The 17,369-nt window shown below is 43.4% G+C and overlaps 1 pseudogene; it reads right to left on the reverse strand.

Moving 5' to 3' along the window:
- LOC134302360 (caspase recruitment domain-containing protein 10-like) overlaps positions 1-17,064 on the reverse strand; it is a 34,809-nt pseudogene extending 17,745 nt beyond the window's left edge.
- Positions 17,065-17,369: the final 305 nt, after the last annotated feature.

Raw genomic sequence — 17,369 nt, forward strand, 5'->3', positions numbered from 1 at the left:
CAAGAATATTCCACAACCACCACTGAATGTGCTAGTTTGGTTTGGACCACCAAGAGAACCATGAGAACAAGACTCTGTACCTGTTGTAGTTGGGTACAGCTCCGTTCTGCAGTGCTTTACCAGACTGTACGTCCACGCGGCTGCAGCGCCACTGGTACTTGCCGTTGTATCTGGTGTCGGTTACGTGCAGGACGTCATTACAGCCGACACTCAGACCTGGCTGGTCACGGAAACAGAGGTCGAGGTTCACGCGTACATAAAAGGAGTCGGCGCCGGTGAAGGAGTCGGAGGAGAGCTCACTGATCAGAGCAGAATAACCTGAAAGAAAGATGGAACAGTGGTCAGAGTTCTACAGTCCAGGACCTCCACATGGGTTTAATTCAGGCTGACACTTCTCATTAGCACTTTTTATAGCTGTTTGTTTAGTGTGGTGGAGCAACATGCATCATGGTGGTAATTAACTAAAACAAGGGGCTTTTTTATGACCCAAAAACCCTCTGAGCTCTACAGAACATCAGGAACATGTGTGTCACCTTTGTGGTTAGGTCGGTGTTTAAGTGCAGCTGGTTCGTTCCACCACTGCATGGTGAAGTGTGCCACTTCTGCTGTACACTGAGTCATATCCACACCCCCTCCCAAAAACAACTCCTGCTCCAGCTACACACACACACACACACATTAAAACCTTACACTTATTATGAACTACACACTCGTCCTAACTGCACAGCATCTCTTACCTGGATTAGCTCAGTCCCCTCTGTGAGACCACACCTCTCCGCCACTGACTCCGCCCTCACCGTCTGTACAAATATACCTGTACGGTTACCCCCGATGATGGTGATGTCATCAGCCAGGCTGGTGTTTTTGGGTGGGGTGGGAGGCGAGAGATTTCATCTGCCAAAAAAACAAAAACAGAAGTACAACAAGCAGTTCATGTGGAACTTCCGGGTGTCACAGGAAGTCCTTTTACTACATATAAGTGTGTGTGTGTGTGTGTGTGTGTGTGAGCTTACTCAGGTGTGAGTTTGGTGATTGTAGCAGGTGAATCAGGAAAGAAGAGATGGGAGTGTAGAGACGTCGATGAATCCCACACTGATGATTCAGTATCTACACACACACACACACACACACACACACACACACTGTACACTGTACTACACATTACATCACAATTGTGAATCACACACATCTGTATTCAGACTACAGACTTATTAATTTAAGTATTTGCCCCCTTCTCATTTTCTCTAGCTGCACATTCATCACATTTAAGCAGCACCTACACTATATAGCCAAAAGTATGTGGACGCCTGACCAAGAGCTTGCTGGACATACCATTCCAGAACCATGTGGCTATAACAGCCTACGCTCTTCTGGAAAGGTTTTCCTTCTCAACATTGTTTGTGTGTATGAGGGAATTTGTGCCTATTTAGTCAATGGAACATTTGTGAAGTTCCACCAAAAGAACTCTGGTTCTTGAACCGGTTCTGTTCAGGTTTCTTCAAACCTTGGTGTTTTTTGTAGAGAACCGACCCGCATTTTCACCAGTTTATGCGTCATTAATGGTGGGCGTTACACAACGAAGGTAAATAGTAGCAACATGATGGCGGGGCGTGTAGGTTACCTATGGGGATTTGTGCTGTTGTTACAGATGTTAAGAAGACATAGACGTGTTTGTCTTTAGTTCATTAATGTGAAAAGCATTTTGCGCTTCGCTCTCACCTTGACCCAATAGCCGTTTTGCTCAGCGCTCGGCTTGAGCGACACGAACATCTATTTGTGCAGCGCAAACGCGATTTAGCAGCTTCTCATGTGAAAGCACTCAAACCTCTACACTATGACAAGCCCACAGATGACGTCACAGTTCAGGATGAAAAACCAAGTATTCTGTGGTGCCAGATTAGACTCTAGTTTTCTGTTTGGGCCTCATTCTTTGGAGGAAAAAAAGGTGATCCACATCGGTGGGACAGTCAAATTTGGGGTCAGGTCTCTGCAAGCCACTGAAATTTCTCCACAGCAAACTGGTAAAATCACATCTCATGTGGGGCAGCTATAAATTACACTAGCATACTACCACTGGGATCCAGGGTTCAAATCTCAAGCTGTACTATCGGCCAATCAGGTGTGTATGAGGTTGGGGATGAACATGATGAGGTTGGGGATGAACAGCCTGCCTCTGCCAGGGAGGGGCTCTTCTATTTCATAATTTCTGGAACTGTGGAGTAAAGAACTCTCGTATCTCACCCCCCACCCCAACCCCTCTAAAAACAGTCTGCTTTTTACACCGCTGAAGTTAAATGTGCATATCTGAATAAAACACCCACAAATTTAAGATGTTCAATGCCAAGACCTGTAATAATACAGGTGGTCAAAAGTATTGAGACACCCCTTCTAAATATTGAATTTACTTGTTTCAGCTACGGCAGCTGCTAACAGGTGTAATCAATCAACTGCATAAAGAAAAAATATATGCTTCCAACTTCGCAGCAACAGTTTAGGGAAGGCCCTTTCCTGTTCCAGGATGACTCACTCTATTTACTATTTATTTGGGATGGGATGTCCAACAAGTTCATGGTCAGGTGTCCAAATACTTTTGGGATATAGTGTACATTAGAAGCTAGTGAGGTGGTGGAATATTGGAGCTACTTTAAGGGGAAGAAAGAGCTCCACCTCATGGGTGTATGGCTGTTATCATCTCAGAATTTGGAAGCATCAATGACACACCTGTAATGTTGCTGGTTTCATCACTACCCCACGAGTCCAGATCAAACCTGAAACACACACACACACACACACACACACACACACACACACACATGCTAATGTTAATCTAGTGTGTCTTTGTAAGGAATGTAAAAGTGTGTGTGTAGTATTTAATGAGTGTTTATTAGTCGATGTTTATGTAGTGAATGTGTGTGTGTATCATACTCAGTGTTGACTCTGCGGTTGATGGAGTTAATGCAGGGAGGGAACGGGAAAGTTGAAAGTCTGTTTATCTCCTTAGCATTGCCGCACACCTACACACACACACACACACACACTTGTAAGAAATGAGACATCAGTAGATACAGCAGTAAAATGTGTGGGTTATGTTGTGATACACACCGGACTGAGCAAGTCTTCCTCTGAGGTGTAGTGGAGATCTGCAACACACACACACACACACACACACTAATGTCACCACTGTCTACCACAAAGCAACAAGTCTACCTAAGAGCCCCCACTGTCTATGCCATGACTTAGTCACTAATGTATGAAGCTAAATTCAAGGCTTTGTGTAATTCACTAAAGGTCCTTCACACCAAACCCACAAACCCATGTCTTTATGGACCTTGCTACGTGCAATTCAGTTATGGTTGAACAAGAAGATTGTGAGACTGTATCTTACCTTCTGCATGTTCACTGTTCTGACTGTTACAGAGTGACTGTGAATGATAAACACAACATGCATAAATAAATGAACATTACAGTAAATTCAGAACATATTTAATCTGGATTTCCATGATCAGATAGTGGCAATGCAGAGATCAGTGCAAGTTTGTTCAACACAACACTGACCTAAAGCATACAGCCAAAACAACTGGAGTGACTTCAGGGCAAGTCTTTAAAGTCCAGATTTAAACCACATCAAACATCTGTGGAAGGACCTCAAGGTTGCAGTTAACAGATGCACGTGTTTAGGATTTGCCATGAGGAATGGGAGAAGCTGCCTAAATCCAGATGTGTAAAGAAGACTTGCAGATGTAATCACTGCCAATGAGGCTTCTACAAAGGAATTAATAAAGGGTTTGATTTATTTTGTGAATATGAGATTTCAGTTTTTAATTTCAGTTCGAAATCAAATCCACAAATCAATACAGACGTCAGGGGGTCTGAATACTTTCTGAATCCACTGAATAAATAAATGAAGACAATCAGTACACAGGAAGAGAACTTAAACATTTTCAGTCTGTGTACATGCTCCGACTTGCTCAAGAATTTAGTACCTTTAGCTAAAACAACATTGTATTTTTATTTCTGTGTGTGTGGGTGTGTGTGTGTGTGTGTGTGTGTGTGGGTGTGCTTTAACTAATGCAGTACCTGGTTTGTACGATCGTGGGGGGTCAGACTGAGTGAACAGCAGGGTCCGAAGCAACGTTCCTCACTGATCAAGGACATAAATGACTACACACACACACACACACACACACACCCACACACACACACACAAATAAAAATACAGCATAGCAGCATAGCTGGCGGCACGGTGGTGCATCTGGTAGAGTGGGTGCCGCAAAGCAACATGATTCCTAAATTCTTAGGTTTGATCCTCCTCTGTGTTTATATGCAGGAGGTAACTAGGACCCTGACTAGGACAAATCAACAGTAAAACAGACCTTGATTAAAGGAATTAAACCAATGTGTGTCAGGAACATCCTACAGGACAAATCAGAGTCACTTTGGCGGTGTGTACTAGATACTATTACTAAATATTAATTACATTTATTTAAATGAGATCGGTTCATTGTGACCTTTTACAAATCCTCATCATTTTGTATTCTACAATTGTGTGTGTGTACTCACTCCGTGACTGCATGACTGTGAATGAGTGAACTCCTGCTGTTGGTTCTTCTCCTTCTCTTTATCCAGTTCTATCTGTAACCGCTCCACGTCACCCTGCAGCTCGGTGATACGTTTGCGCAGACGGTTCTTATCCAGGAGGCAGTCGGTAAACTCCAGCTGCAGACTGTCTCTACTGCGCAGAGCCTAGCACACACACACACACACACACACACACACACACAATATAATGCTATGCTACATGTGTGTGTTTGTTTGTGTACCCTTTCCTAAAGTTCCCAGCAGACCACTGTTGTACAGACTCAATTGCTTTTCTGTAGTGGTTGCACATCTTTGTCCTGAAGGTGGTGATACTGGACAAATAATTGTGCCTTTACCAACAATTACTACAGCATGAGTCCATCAGGTTGAAAAATGCACTTGATCAGTACAGGCTCAGTGTATGTATGTATATTTATGTATAGAGGAGTGGCTTCATAGGATCTGCCATGAAGAATGGGATAAACTGCCTAAATTCAGGTCTGCAAAGCACAGCTGGAATTTCTGTCAAATAAAACTTTACTGGCTGAGCCCCAACTTACATAAGCGGTACATTTCTGAGCAGCTTTATATATATTTAACTTCTTTATTATAGATGATTCAGTATAGATTGATGGTAAAACGGTCATTATCAACATCTAAACACAAATCCACAGCACGATACAGTAAACAATAACTCACAGGGTGTGAATACTTTCTGAATCCGCTGTATGTGGTGACTTGTGAGCTGGTGTACCTGATCTCTCTTTCTTTCCAGTTCCATGATCTGGTTGAAGTAAGATAAACTTCTCTTATGCTCGGCCTCCCAGTCCAACTGCAGCGTCCTCAGCTTTACCTGTAACTGCTCACTGCTCACAGAGTCTAACTGTACACACACACACACACACAGTAAATAACACATCTGTACAACATGAACACACCAGTGCTTTCACACCATCATCACATGAAAATCTTCTTCCCCTTAAAGCTTCTTTAAGCGTGCAAATCAGGTGGAGCTAAATCTGGACTATAAGCGTCTCTCAGACATGACCGATTACTACTCCTCCCACCCTCACCATTTATAACCAAAATATAAAAGTGAGTGTGTGTATATATATGTGTGTGTATATATATGGGTGGGGGATGGCCATCAGAAGTCCTGTGATGAATTGAAACCCTTCCCAGTGTATTTCTGCCTTGTATTCAGTGTTTCCCATTAGAACAGGTCCCACGATTGATATAATAATAAATATAGAATTTAAATACTTGTTTTCCCATTGATAGAGGTTTAATACAATTCGAATAGCAAAGTCTAAAGTTTGGTAAAGAAAGAATAACAGTCAGGGGCTCAGATCCATAAATAAAATGTTTGTTTGGGATTCTAAACTTTCAGAGTTTGCTTGGCGCCCTCTAGCAGGCACAATTGGCAGTGCCTACAGCAGACAAAATCGGCCACTAGTCTGCTGGGTGGGATTAAAGAGCCTGAGGCTCTTGTACAGAAGTAGAGGAACATGGAGATCAGCAAGTGACTCTCCAGACGCATCAATCCACCGAGGTGCGGGCGAATAAGAAGGGGTCAGTGGACTGCTGTACTCTGTTGCTAAATGTAAAGATGGCGTGCAGACAGTTGAATTGTAAGTGTGGATGTTGACTGACCTTTTTTTTACTGGCCTCGGCACTTTCCAGCTCCCCATGCAGGCTGAGGATGCTGGTACAGAGTTCATGCCTCTGCTCTGCCGCTTCCCTCTGATCCTGCTTCAGAATATCCAGCAGAGCCTGAGTTTCACTAATGCGCCCATTCAGGGTGTCTGAGCGCCGCAGTGCTGCCACACGACCAGCAGAGGTGCTGTCTGTGCCTACTCCATTTAATCCCTCACCACGGGTGCACGTTTCACTTGTACTTTTGGGAGACTTTGAGTGGTTGGAGTCACTGTTAGTGCTTTTCTCTACTGTCCTTCAGCTGCTCCACATTAAATAAGGAAGATGATTAAAATTGTTAGACTATTTATTTGTTTCAGGCAAACCTGTTATGAAGCCCACCAGCTGTAAAGCTTAGTGGGATGGCCAAATGAATAGCTGGCAGAGGGGCAAGGAGGTGCAGATGACTGACAGTGCCGGTTCCTTTCATCGGCAGTCTCTGCACCTCATTTCTTCTCTACCGTCCATTAATAGCATATCATGTGGGCATGATCCTGTAATCCAGGCTCCCCTGCCAAGCCATACAGAAGGTTACTAAACCCAGTGCTAACAATCAAAATACATTTTATGAAACAAATGATATGCTTTTAACTTTGTGGCAAAGGTTTCTAGATTCAGTGGCCTGGTTTTAATTTTAATATCACATTTAGGATAAACTGGGATGTCGATTGCAAGCCAGACATTCAACCTCAGAGCCTGACCTCACAAATGCACTAATCATCATTCCTACTCCTACTACCTAATTGAGAAAGCCTTGTCAGAAAAGATGAAGGTTTTTTAATTATTGAAACTGGGTTCATATTAATGCCCACAGATTAGAAATGGGATGTCCAACAAGCCCATGGCTAAGTGTCCAGATATTTAAGACATATAGTATACTTAAGGCAAACAGTTATGGAAAACAGGTTTAGCATACACCATGTTTGTTGCTTCTGTGCAGCACAAGTGTCCTAACTTTATTGGTAACTGTTTCATACTATGTTAGAGATTCCTGTCTGAACGTAGCCTGATGCTATTCCTGGTTCATATTATACAATTGCAAAAACAAACCTGCCTGTACCAGCAAGCAGATTCCAGCTGGTAACCAGCCTCAGGTGATCAGACTGGAGTCTGATGGTTTTAGATGAGATTTGGATGCTAGTTCATCTGTTTTTGCTACACAGACTGTTTAGATAAATTTAGATGGTTCTTGAATGCTTGTTTTAGCTGATATTACTGGATTTTAATGGTTTTAGATGTTGATCAGGTTGGGAGGCTAACTGATAGCATTTTCAGGTTGGAAGACCAGCTAAACTACACCAAACCAGACCAGTGATGTTGGTCTAAGACGATTTTGCTGTGATTTGATGGTGATGCTGCATTGAAGACTTGCTCTCATATCAGATCTTTACTTGTTGTCCATCTGACTTAAGCTGATTACAGAAGAGCCTTTAGAATGGGCAGAGTGATCTAACCATGGTAAACATTATAATAGAACCAGGAATGCACCCCCACCCCTCATTGAGCTGAACCAGGTGTGTGTCCAGGTGTGTGTGCAGGGTGACGGTGTGAATTTTACGATACATAATGAAGGTTAGAAGGTTGATGTCTGAGGTCCTGAAGTTTTAAACGTTTGTGTTTAAAGCACCAGCAGAAGCTGCACACACTGAATTACTAACAGTTCCCACAAAGCATTGCACCGTCCAGATGAACACAATAATGCATGAGCAGCTTAGTTGATGAGTGGGTGGCACGTGGCAGCATGGTTTCTATGGTTCTGGGTTTGATCCTTGCTTCTGATCACTGTCTGTGAGGAGTAAACTGTGGTTCCAGGTGAACCTGAACCCAACATGGCTCTGACCAGGATCAAGCAGTGTGAAATTATTGGTGTTTTTTACAAGAAGTTTGAAACAAAAGAGTCGATCTGACCCTGTTTGGACTTCATCCAGTGTTGGATTAAGAAAAAGCTAATTCTGACACTCATAGCAGAGTGCTAATGCTGTTATCTTCACATCTCTGTTGACGCAACACCACAATAATCACTGAACCGCCTGGCATTCATTTACCAGCTCCAGTTCTGTTAAATAATAACCAGACAGATTCAATAAAATAATTCAGGTTTTATCTGATGTACAATATTGTTCACTGCTGCAGTTTTGTAGTAAAATAAGATGAATGGATCAGTGATGGCAGAATAAAATGATTCAGAATTATTACATCACATTTTCTTCTCTTCACGTCCTCAGTTCTTCAGTCTTAGTTTTAATTTCTCACACTGCCTACATGTTTACTAACGTCTAAGCCGTGTTGTATAATAATAATGTATGTGTGTGTGTTACCTGTGTGAGTAAGTCTCGCGGTTGGAGGATTTACGTTGTTCCTCTAGAGCTCGTGAATACTTCACCGCCTGCTCCAGCAATCGTTCCTTTAACCTGCCTAATTCCCTCGATCCTGCTTCCCAGTCCAGTTTAAGCCTGTCACACACACACACAAACACACAGAAATAAAACACACTACATGGTAAAATGTAATATTGCCCCCAGATGTGACTGACTGAGTGTATGAAATTGTGTGTGTGATGCCCTAAAGTCACAATTTTACTCTCAACTATAAATTGCTCTGGTGTTATCTAAGTGTGTGTAGGTATGTGTGTGTTTGCAAGAGTGTAGGTGTGTAGGTCCATGTGTGTGAGTAAGTAAGTATGTGTGTATGGGTAAGAATGTATGTGTAGGTGTGTTTGCGTAGGTAAATGTGTATGTGTAGGTGTGTGTGCAGGTGTGTGTATTTGAACGTGTATGTGTGTGTGTTTGTGTAAATATGTGTGGTGTGTAGGTGTGTGTATGTATGTTTATAGGTGTGTAGGTCTGTGTATGGATAGATATGATATGTATGTGTGTTGGTGTGTATGTACAGTGTATCACAAAAGTGAGTACACCCCTCACATTTCTGCAGATATTTAAGTATAACTTTTCATGGGACAACACTGACAAAATGACACTTTATCACAATGAAAAGTAGTCTGTGTGCAGCTTATATAACAGTGTAAATTTATTCTTCCCTCAAAATAACTCAATATACAGCCATTAATGTCTAAACCACCGGCAACAAAAGTGAGTACACCCCTTAGTGAAAGTTCCTGAAGTGTCAATATTTTGTGTGGCCACCATTATTTCCTAGAACTGCCTTAACTCTCCTGGGCATGGGGTTTACCAGAGCTTCACAGGTTGCCACTGGAATGCTTTTCCACTCCTCCATGACGACATCACGGAGCTGGCGGATATTCGAGACTTTGCGCTCCTCCACCTTCCGCTTGAGGATGCCCCAAAGATGTTCTATTGGGTTTAGGTCTGGAGACATGCTTGGCCAGTCCATCACCTTTACCCTCAGCCTCTTCAATAAAGCAGTGGTCGTCTTAGAGGTGTGTTTGGGGTCATTATCATGCTGGAACACTGCCCTGCGACCCAGTTTCCGGAGGGAGGGGATCATGCTCTGCTTAGTATTTCACAGTACATATTGGAGTTCATGTGTCCCTCAATGAAATGTAACTCCCCAACACCTGCCGCACTCATGCAGCCCCAGACCATGGCATTCCCACCACCATGCTTGACTGTAGGCATGACACACTTATCTTTGTACTCCTCACCTGATTGCCGCCACACATGCTTGAGACCATCTGAACCAAACAAATTAATCTTGGTCTCATCAGACCATAGGACATGGTTCCAGTAATCCATGTCCTTTGTTGACATGTCTTCAGCAAACTGTTTGTGGGCTTTCTTGTGTAGAGACTTCAGAAGAGGCTTCCTTCTGGGGTGACAGCCATGCAGACCAATTTGATGTAGTGTGCGGCGTATGGTCTGAGCACTGACAGGCTGACCCCCCACCTTTTCAATCTCTGCAGCAATGCTGACAGCACTCCTGCGCCTATCTTTCAAATACAGCAGTTGGATGTGACGCTGAGCACGTGCACTCAGCTTCTTTTGACGACCAACGCGAGGTCTTTTCTGAGTGGACCCTGCTCTTTTAAAACGCTGGATGATCTTAGCCACTGTGCTGCAGCTCAGTTTCAGGGTGTTGGCAATCTTATTGTAGCCTTGGCCATCTTCATGTAGCGCAACAATTCGTCTTTTAAGATCCTCAGAGAGTTCTTTGCCATGAGGTGCCATGTTGGAACTTTCAGTGACCAGTATGAGAGAGTGTGAGAGCTGTACTACTAAATTGAACACACCTGCTCCCTATGCACACCTGAGACCTAGTAACACTAACAAATCACATGACATTTTGGAGGGAAAATGACAAGCAGTGCTCAATTTGGACATTTAGGGGTGTAGTCTCTTAGGGGTGTACTCACTTTTGTTGCCGGTGGTTTAGACAATAATGGCTGTATATTGAGTTATTTTGAGGGAAGAATAAATTTACACTGTTATATAAGCTGCACACAGACTACTTTTCATTGTGTCAAAGTGTCATTTTGTCAGTGTTGTCCCATGAAAAGATATACTTAAATATCTGCAGAAATGTGAGGGGTGTACTCACTTCTGTGATACACTGTATCTATGTGTAGGTATGTGTGTAAGTGTGTGTGTAGGTGTGTGTGTGAGAGTGGGTATGTATGTGTGTACGGGTAGGTATGATAGGTATGTGTAGGTGTGTGTTGGCGTGTGTATAGATGTGTATGTATGTGTGTATGGGTAGATATGATATGTGTGTGTCGGTGTGTGTTGGTGTGTGTTGGTGTGTGTGTGTGTAGGTATGCATGTGTGTATGGGTAGATATGATATGTGTGTGTCGGTGTGTGTCGGTGTGTGTGTGTGTAGGTATGTATGTGTGTATGGGTAGATATGATATGTGTGTGCAGGTATTGTGTAAGTATTGTGTAGGATAGATATGATATGTGTGTGTAAGTATTGTATAGGTTTGTGTAAGCCTATGTGGTGTGTATGTGTAGGTGTATGTAGGTATGTGCATAGAGGTGTGTGTGTGTGTGTGTATGGGTAGGTATGATATGTATGTGTCGGTGTGTGTTGGTGTGTGTAGGTATGTGTATAGATGTGTAGGTGTGTGTTGGTGTGTGTGTAGGTATATGTATAGATGTGTGTGTGTGTGTGGGTATATATGTGTGTATGGGTAGATATGATATGTGTGTGTAGGTATTGTGTAGATTTGTGTAGAATAGATATGATATGTGTGTGTAAGTATTGTGTAGGATAGATATGATATGTGTGTGTAAGTATTGTATAGGTTTGTGTAAGCCTATGTGGTGTGTATGTGTAGGTGTATGTAGGTATGTGCATAGAGGTGTGTGTGTGTGTACGAGTAGGTATGATATGTATGTGTAGGTGTGTGTTGGTGTGTGTAGGTATGTGTATAGATGTATGTGTGTGTGTGTGTAGGTATGTATGTGTGTAGCATATATATGATATGTGTGTGTAGGTATTGTGTAGGTTTGTGTAGGTATATGTGGTGTGTATGGGTAGGTGTATGTAGGTATGTGCATAGATGTGTGTGTGTGTGTATAGGTAGATATGATACAGTGCCTTGCAAAAGTATTCAGCCCCCTTGAACTTTTCAACCTTTTGCCACATTTCAGGCTTTAAACATAAAGATATGAAATTGTAATTTTTTGTGAAGAATCAATAACAAGTGGGACACAATCGTGAAGTGGAACGAAATTTATTGGATATTTTAAACTTTTTTTAGAAATAAAAACCTGAAAAGTGGGGCGTGCAATATTATTCAGCCCCTTTACTTTCAGTGCAGCAAACTCACTCCAGAAGTTCAGTGAGGATCTCTGAATGATCCAATGTTGACCTAAATGACTGATGGTGATAAATAGAATCCACCTGTGTGTAATCAAGTCTCCGTATAAATGCACCTGCTCTGTGATAGTCTCAGAGTTCTGTTTAAAGCGCAGAGAGCATCATGAAGACCAAGGAACACACCAGGCAGGTCCGAGATACTGTTGTGGAGAAGTTTAAAGCCGAATTTGGATACAAAAAGATTTCCCAAGCTTTAAACATCTCAAGGAGCACTGTGCAAGCGATCATATTGAAATGAAGGGAGTATCAGACCACTGCAAATCTACCAAGACCCGGCCGTCCCTCTAAACTTTCAGCTCAAACAAGGAGAAGACTGATCAGAGATGCAGCCAAGAGGCCCATGATCACTCTGAATGAACTGCAGAGATCTACAGCTGAGGTGGGAGAATCTGTCCATAGGACAACAATCAGTCGTACACTGCACAAATCTGGCCTTTATGGAAGAGTGGCAAGAAGAAAGCCATTTCTCAAAGATATCTATAAAAAGTCACCTGGGAGACACACCAAACATGTGGAAGAAGGTGCTCTGGTCAGATGAAACCAAAATCGAACTTTTTGGCCACAACGCAAAACGTTATGTTTAGCATAAAAGCAACACAGCTCATCACCCTGAACACACCATCCCCACTGTCAAACATGGTGGTGGCAGCATCATGGTTTGGGCCTGCTTTTCTTCAGCAGGGACAGGGAAGATGGTTAAAATTGATGGGAAGATGGATGGAGCCAAATACAGGACCATTCTGGAAGAAAACCTGTTGCAGTCTGCAAAAGACCTGAGACTGGGACGGTGATTTATCTTCCAACAAGACAATGATCCAAAACATAAAGCAAAATCTACAATGGAATGGTTCACAAATAAACTTATCCAGGTGTTAAAATGGCCAAGTCAAAGTCCAGACCTGAATCCCATCGAGAATCTGTGGAAAGAGCTGAAAACTGCTGTTCACAAACGCTCTCCATCCAACCTCACTGAGCTCGAGCTGTTTTGCAAGGAAGAATGGGCAAAAATTTCAGTATCTCGATGTGCAAAACTAATAGAGACATACCCCAAGCAACTTGCAGCTGTAATCGCAGCAAAAGGTGGCGCTACAAAGTATTAACGCAAGGGGGCTGAATAATATTGCACGCCCCACTTTTCAGTTTTTTATTTCTAAAAAAAGTTTAAAATATCCAATAAATTTCGTTCCACTTCACAATTGTGTCCCGCTTGTTGTTGATTCTTCACAAAAAATTACAATTTCATATCTTTATGTTTAAAGCCTGAAATGTGGCAAAAGGTTGAAAAGTTCAAGGGGGCTGAATACTTTTGCAAGGCACTGTATGTATATGCAAGTGTGTGTTGTGTGTAGGCATGTGTATAGATGTGTATGTATGTGTGTATGTATGTGTGTATGGGTAGATATGATATGTATGTGTGTGTTGTGTGTAGGTATGTGTGTAGGTGTGTGTATGGGTAGATATGATATGTATGTGTAGGTGTGTGTTGTGAGTAGGTATGATATGGATGTGTAGGTGTGTGTGTGTGTGTGTGTGTATGGGTAAGTATGATATGTATGTGTAGGTGTGTGTATATAGGTGTGTGTTTGTGTAGGTGTGTGTGTATGGGTAAGTATGATATGTATGTGTAGGTGTGTGTGTGTGTAGGTGTGTGTGTATGGGTAAGTATGATATGTATGTGTAGGTGTGTATGTGTGTGTGTGTATGTGTGTGTGTGTATGTAGGTGTGTGTAGGTATGTATGTGGGTATGTATGTGTCTGTGTAGGTATGTGTATAGAAGTGTGTGTGAGTATGTGTGTGTGTGTATATAGGTGTGTGTGTGTGTGTGTACCTCTCCATTTGGCTCAGTTCTTGTCTAAAATCCTGATTTTTTCTTTCTGCTCGACTCCGTTCGTCCTCGGCTACCCGACACCGCTGAGAGAGACGCCGCTCACACATGCGACTGTTACGCAGCTGCTCTCGCAACTTTCTCACCTCCAGCAGCAGGAACTGGGTTAGACCTTCATGACCTTCTTTGTCTACACACACACACACACACACACACATACACACACAGACAAAACAAATGTATATGTATGTAAAGTCAGATTTAGTGTCTATAACATCACACACACACACACACACACATACACACACAGACAAAACAAATGTATATGTATGTAAAGTCAGATTTAGTGTCTATAACATCACACACACACACACACACACCAAGCATCATGGAGCAGCGCTGTGTGGCCCGTTGGCCCGTTAGTTGTGTGTACTGTTCAGGATGGTAGAACTCCAGAGATTCCATGAAGGCCTGCAGTCCACGTGGGCTACGCCCCCTTAGGATATCCAATAAACGACCTGCCAAGAGACACCAAACACCAACCAATCAGAATTGATCAAAATAATAATTAAGGACTGTGCAGATCTGTAGAGCCAATAAGCTCGTGCTGAAGTGAAGGAGAAACATGTTGAGTCTCCAAGAGGGAACAAGAGGGTCTGAAAATAGGAACAGTAGGGTGTGGTCAGCAGTAGTTATAAATCAGGGGCAGTAAAGTGAGAGTCAGTAGTGGCAACAGTGAGGGGGAAGTGCACAAGTGGGTAATGAATGGGGATTTTGCACTCTAACCAGTAAATGTAAGAAAGCAGGGCAATGGACAGTAGAGATGAAGATTAATAAGGAAAGTCAACGCAGTAGGAGTAGAAGGGGCAAGAGGGGCAGCAAGGTAAAGATCAGTTGGGTCAGTAAAGTAAAGTAGGAGCAAAAAGGTAAGTGGAAGTGAAATCAGTAAGGTCATGGGGAGTAGGGACAGTAAGGTGAGGGACAATAGGGGCTGTTAGGTCAGGGGCAGTATTAACAATATGGTGAGGGCAGTTGTAGCCTAACGGTTAAGGTACTGGACCAGTAATCAGAAGGTTGCTGGTTCAAGCCCCACCACTGCCAGGTTGCCACTGCTGGGCCCTTGAGCAAGGCCCTTAACCCCCAATTGCTTAGATTGTATTCTGTCACAACTGTAAGTCGCTTTGGATAAAAATGTCGAAAATGTAAATTGAGGGGCAATGGGGCTGTTAGGGGCAGTAAGGTAAGAGGCAATAGGAAATGTTAGTGGCAGTAGGGACAGTAAAGTAATGAGTAACAGTGGCTCTTAGGAGCAGCAGGGACAGCAAAGTGAGAGGCAATGGGGGCTATTAGGTCAGGGGCAGTAGGGACAGTAAGGTAAGAGGCAATAGGGGCTGTTAGGTCAGGGGCAGAAGGGACAGTAAGGAGAGAGGCAATAGGATATGTAAGGACAGTAGCGACAGTAAGGTAAAAGGCAATAGGATATGTAAGGGCAGTAGGGACAGTGAGATGATGAGTAATAGAGGCTGATGGGGCAGTAGGAACAGTGAGGTGATGAGTAATAAAAACTGTTGGGGCAGTAGGGACACTAAGGCAAGAAGCAATAGAGGCTCTTAGGGGCAGCAGGGACAGTAAGGTAAGGGGCAATAGAAAATGTTAGAGGCAGTAAGGACAGTAAGGTGAGGAGCAACAGGGGCTGTCAGGGGGAGTAGAGACAGTAAGGCGAGAGACAATGGGGCTGGTAGAGATATTAGATACAGTAAGATGACAGGCAAAAGGGCAGTTATATCGGGGGCAGTAGGGACAGTAAGGTAAGAAGCTATTGGGGCTGTTATGTCAGGAGCAGTGGGGGGCACTGGAACATCAGCTTCTCACCAGCTTTACTAATGCGCAGAGGGAGCTGAGTGGAGTTGAGCACTTCATCCTCATCCTGCTCGTCGATGACTTTACACTGCCGCAGATACGGTGTCAGTTTAGCTGGGTTTAGAATTCGGGTTAGTTTGTGCCTCACACCCTCCACTCGATCCCATAATTCCTCACACATCTCCTCGGTCCACGAAGACACCACAGGGGTAACTTCACCCTCCAGCACCCACTCGCTTTCACCTACAAAAAACAGAGAAAGATACAAAGAGCAACATTTGTTCAATTCTTAAAGGTTAATGGTTTGTACATGTTAGTGAGAGTGGGTGGGTGGTGGAGTAGTAGGACCCTGGGTGGGTTGCCAAATATACAAACCAATGGAAAAAAGGAGAATAACAGACTGTATCTTTTTTTTCTTGCTTTTTTGTAACATGATTTAGCTGATGAAGAAGCTTGGCATTGAGTCATGTTAAGAGTTGTGTCCTAATGCATTGCCATTTTGGTGGGCAGAGGGGGCATGGATGTGCAGATGATTGTTAGTGTCAGTTTCCCCTAAAGGACAATCACCTGTACCTGTGTGAGCTCCAGGTGAAAGTTTTTCTACATATCATGGTTTCTCCCTCTTAGACTCGCCAGGTTTGGTTGAGTTTTTTCCTGGGGTCTCCTGCTGGGAACTTACCCGGTGTCTTGGCATGTTTATGATGGAGCCTCATGATGGACTCACCCATTGGGAGTGGATTACCCCAGATGCAGTATGAGGTCCCTTTTCCGGAACAAACACCACCCACAAATCCACGCTATGCACAGAGTGCGCTAGTTGGTGAGGTTGGGGTGTCGCTTGTACGTAGCCGGTCCAAGCTGGTTCTCAGGGCTCCCAGTCTTTCCTTTCCTCCTTAGTAAAGCGTTCTGCACTTGGCTTTACATCTCTAGCAGAGCAGCACTGCTGGGTACCACACTGGGTTTTACTTCACCACCCAAAACATGCAGAAGGTGAACTGGCGGCTCTAAACTGCCTCTAGGTGTAGGAGAATGAGTAATGAGTAAATGTGTAAATGAGTGTGAACATGTGAACTGAATTTGTGTGACCTGATTCTGACCATGACGTTACAGTGGGTGGTTCCTCTCGGCTGATGCTTGGCTCATGTTGAGTACCATGTAGGTGTGACCGTTAGCTATTGCTGTTATCTACTGTATATCTTTGAGTCTGGGATTTTCCCAATATCCTTCTCGTGAGCAGCTGTAACTGGTTTGAAGATGGTGGGTTTTGACTGGTTACGGGAGTCTTTAACTCTCCCGCTCTGTCTCATTACTCAGGAATGCAAACACAAGATTCTGAACCTTCCTCATCTACAGTCTGATAAACATCTCACTCACAGACACAATGGTGAAGAAAAGGCTGAGTGTTGATGCTGCCGGACACGGAAACTACCATGGAAACATCGAGACGACTTCATGATGGTACATGTTCCTCTCACTGCATGGTTGCACCGTTTACCCACATCTCTGATCCAAAGTCACGTTACTAGTAGCTCCACGGGTACCAACATGTGGTGGACGTCCAGAACCTCTTACACTTCTCACCTGATTTAGATTGAAGATTTCTGTCTTGACT

This window comes from Trichomycterus rosablanca, chromosome 2, assembly GCF_030014385.1.
Source record: "Trichomycterus rosablanca isolate fTriRos1 chromosome 2, fTriRos1.hap1, whole genome shotgun sequence".
Lineage (NCBI taxonomy): Eukaryota > Metazoa > Chordata > Actinopteri > Siluriformes > Trichomycteridae > Trichomycterus > Trichomycterus rosablanca.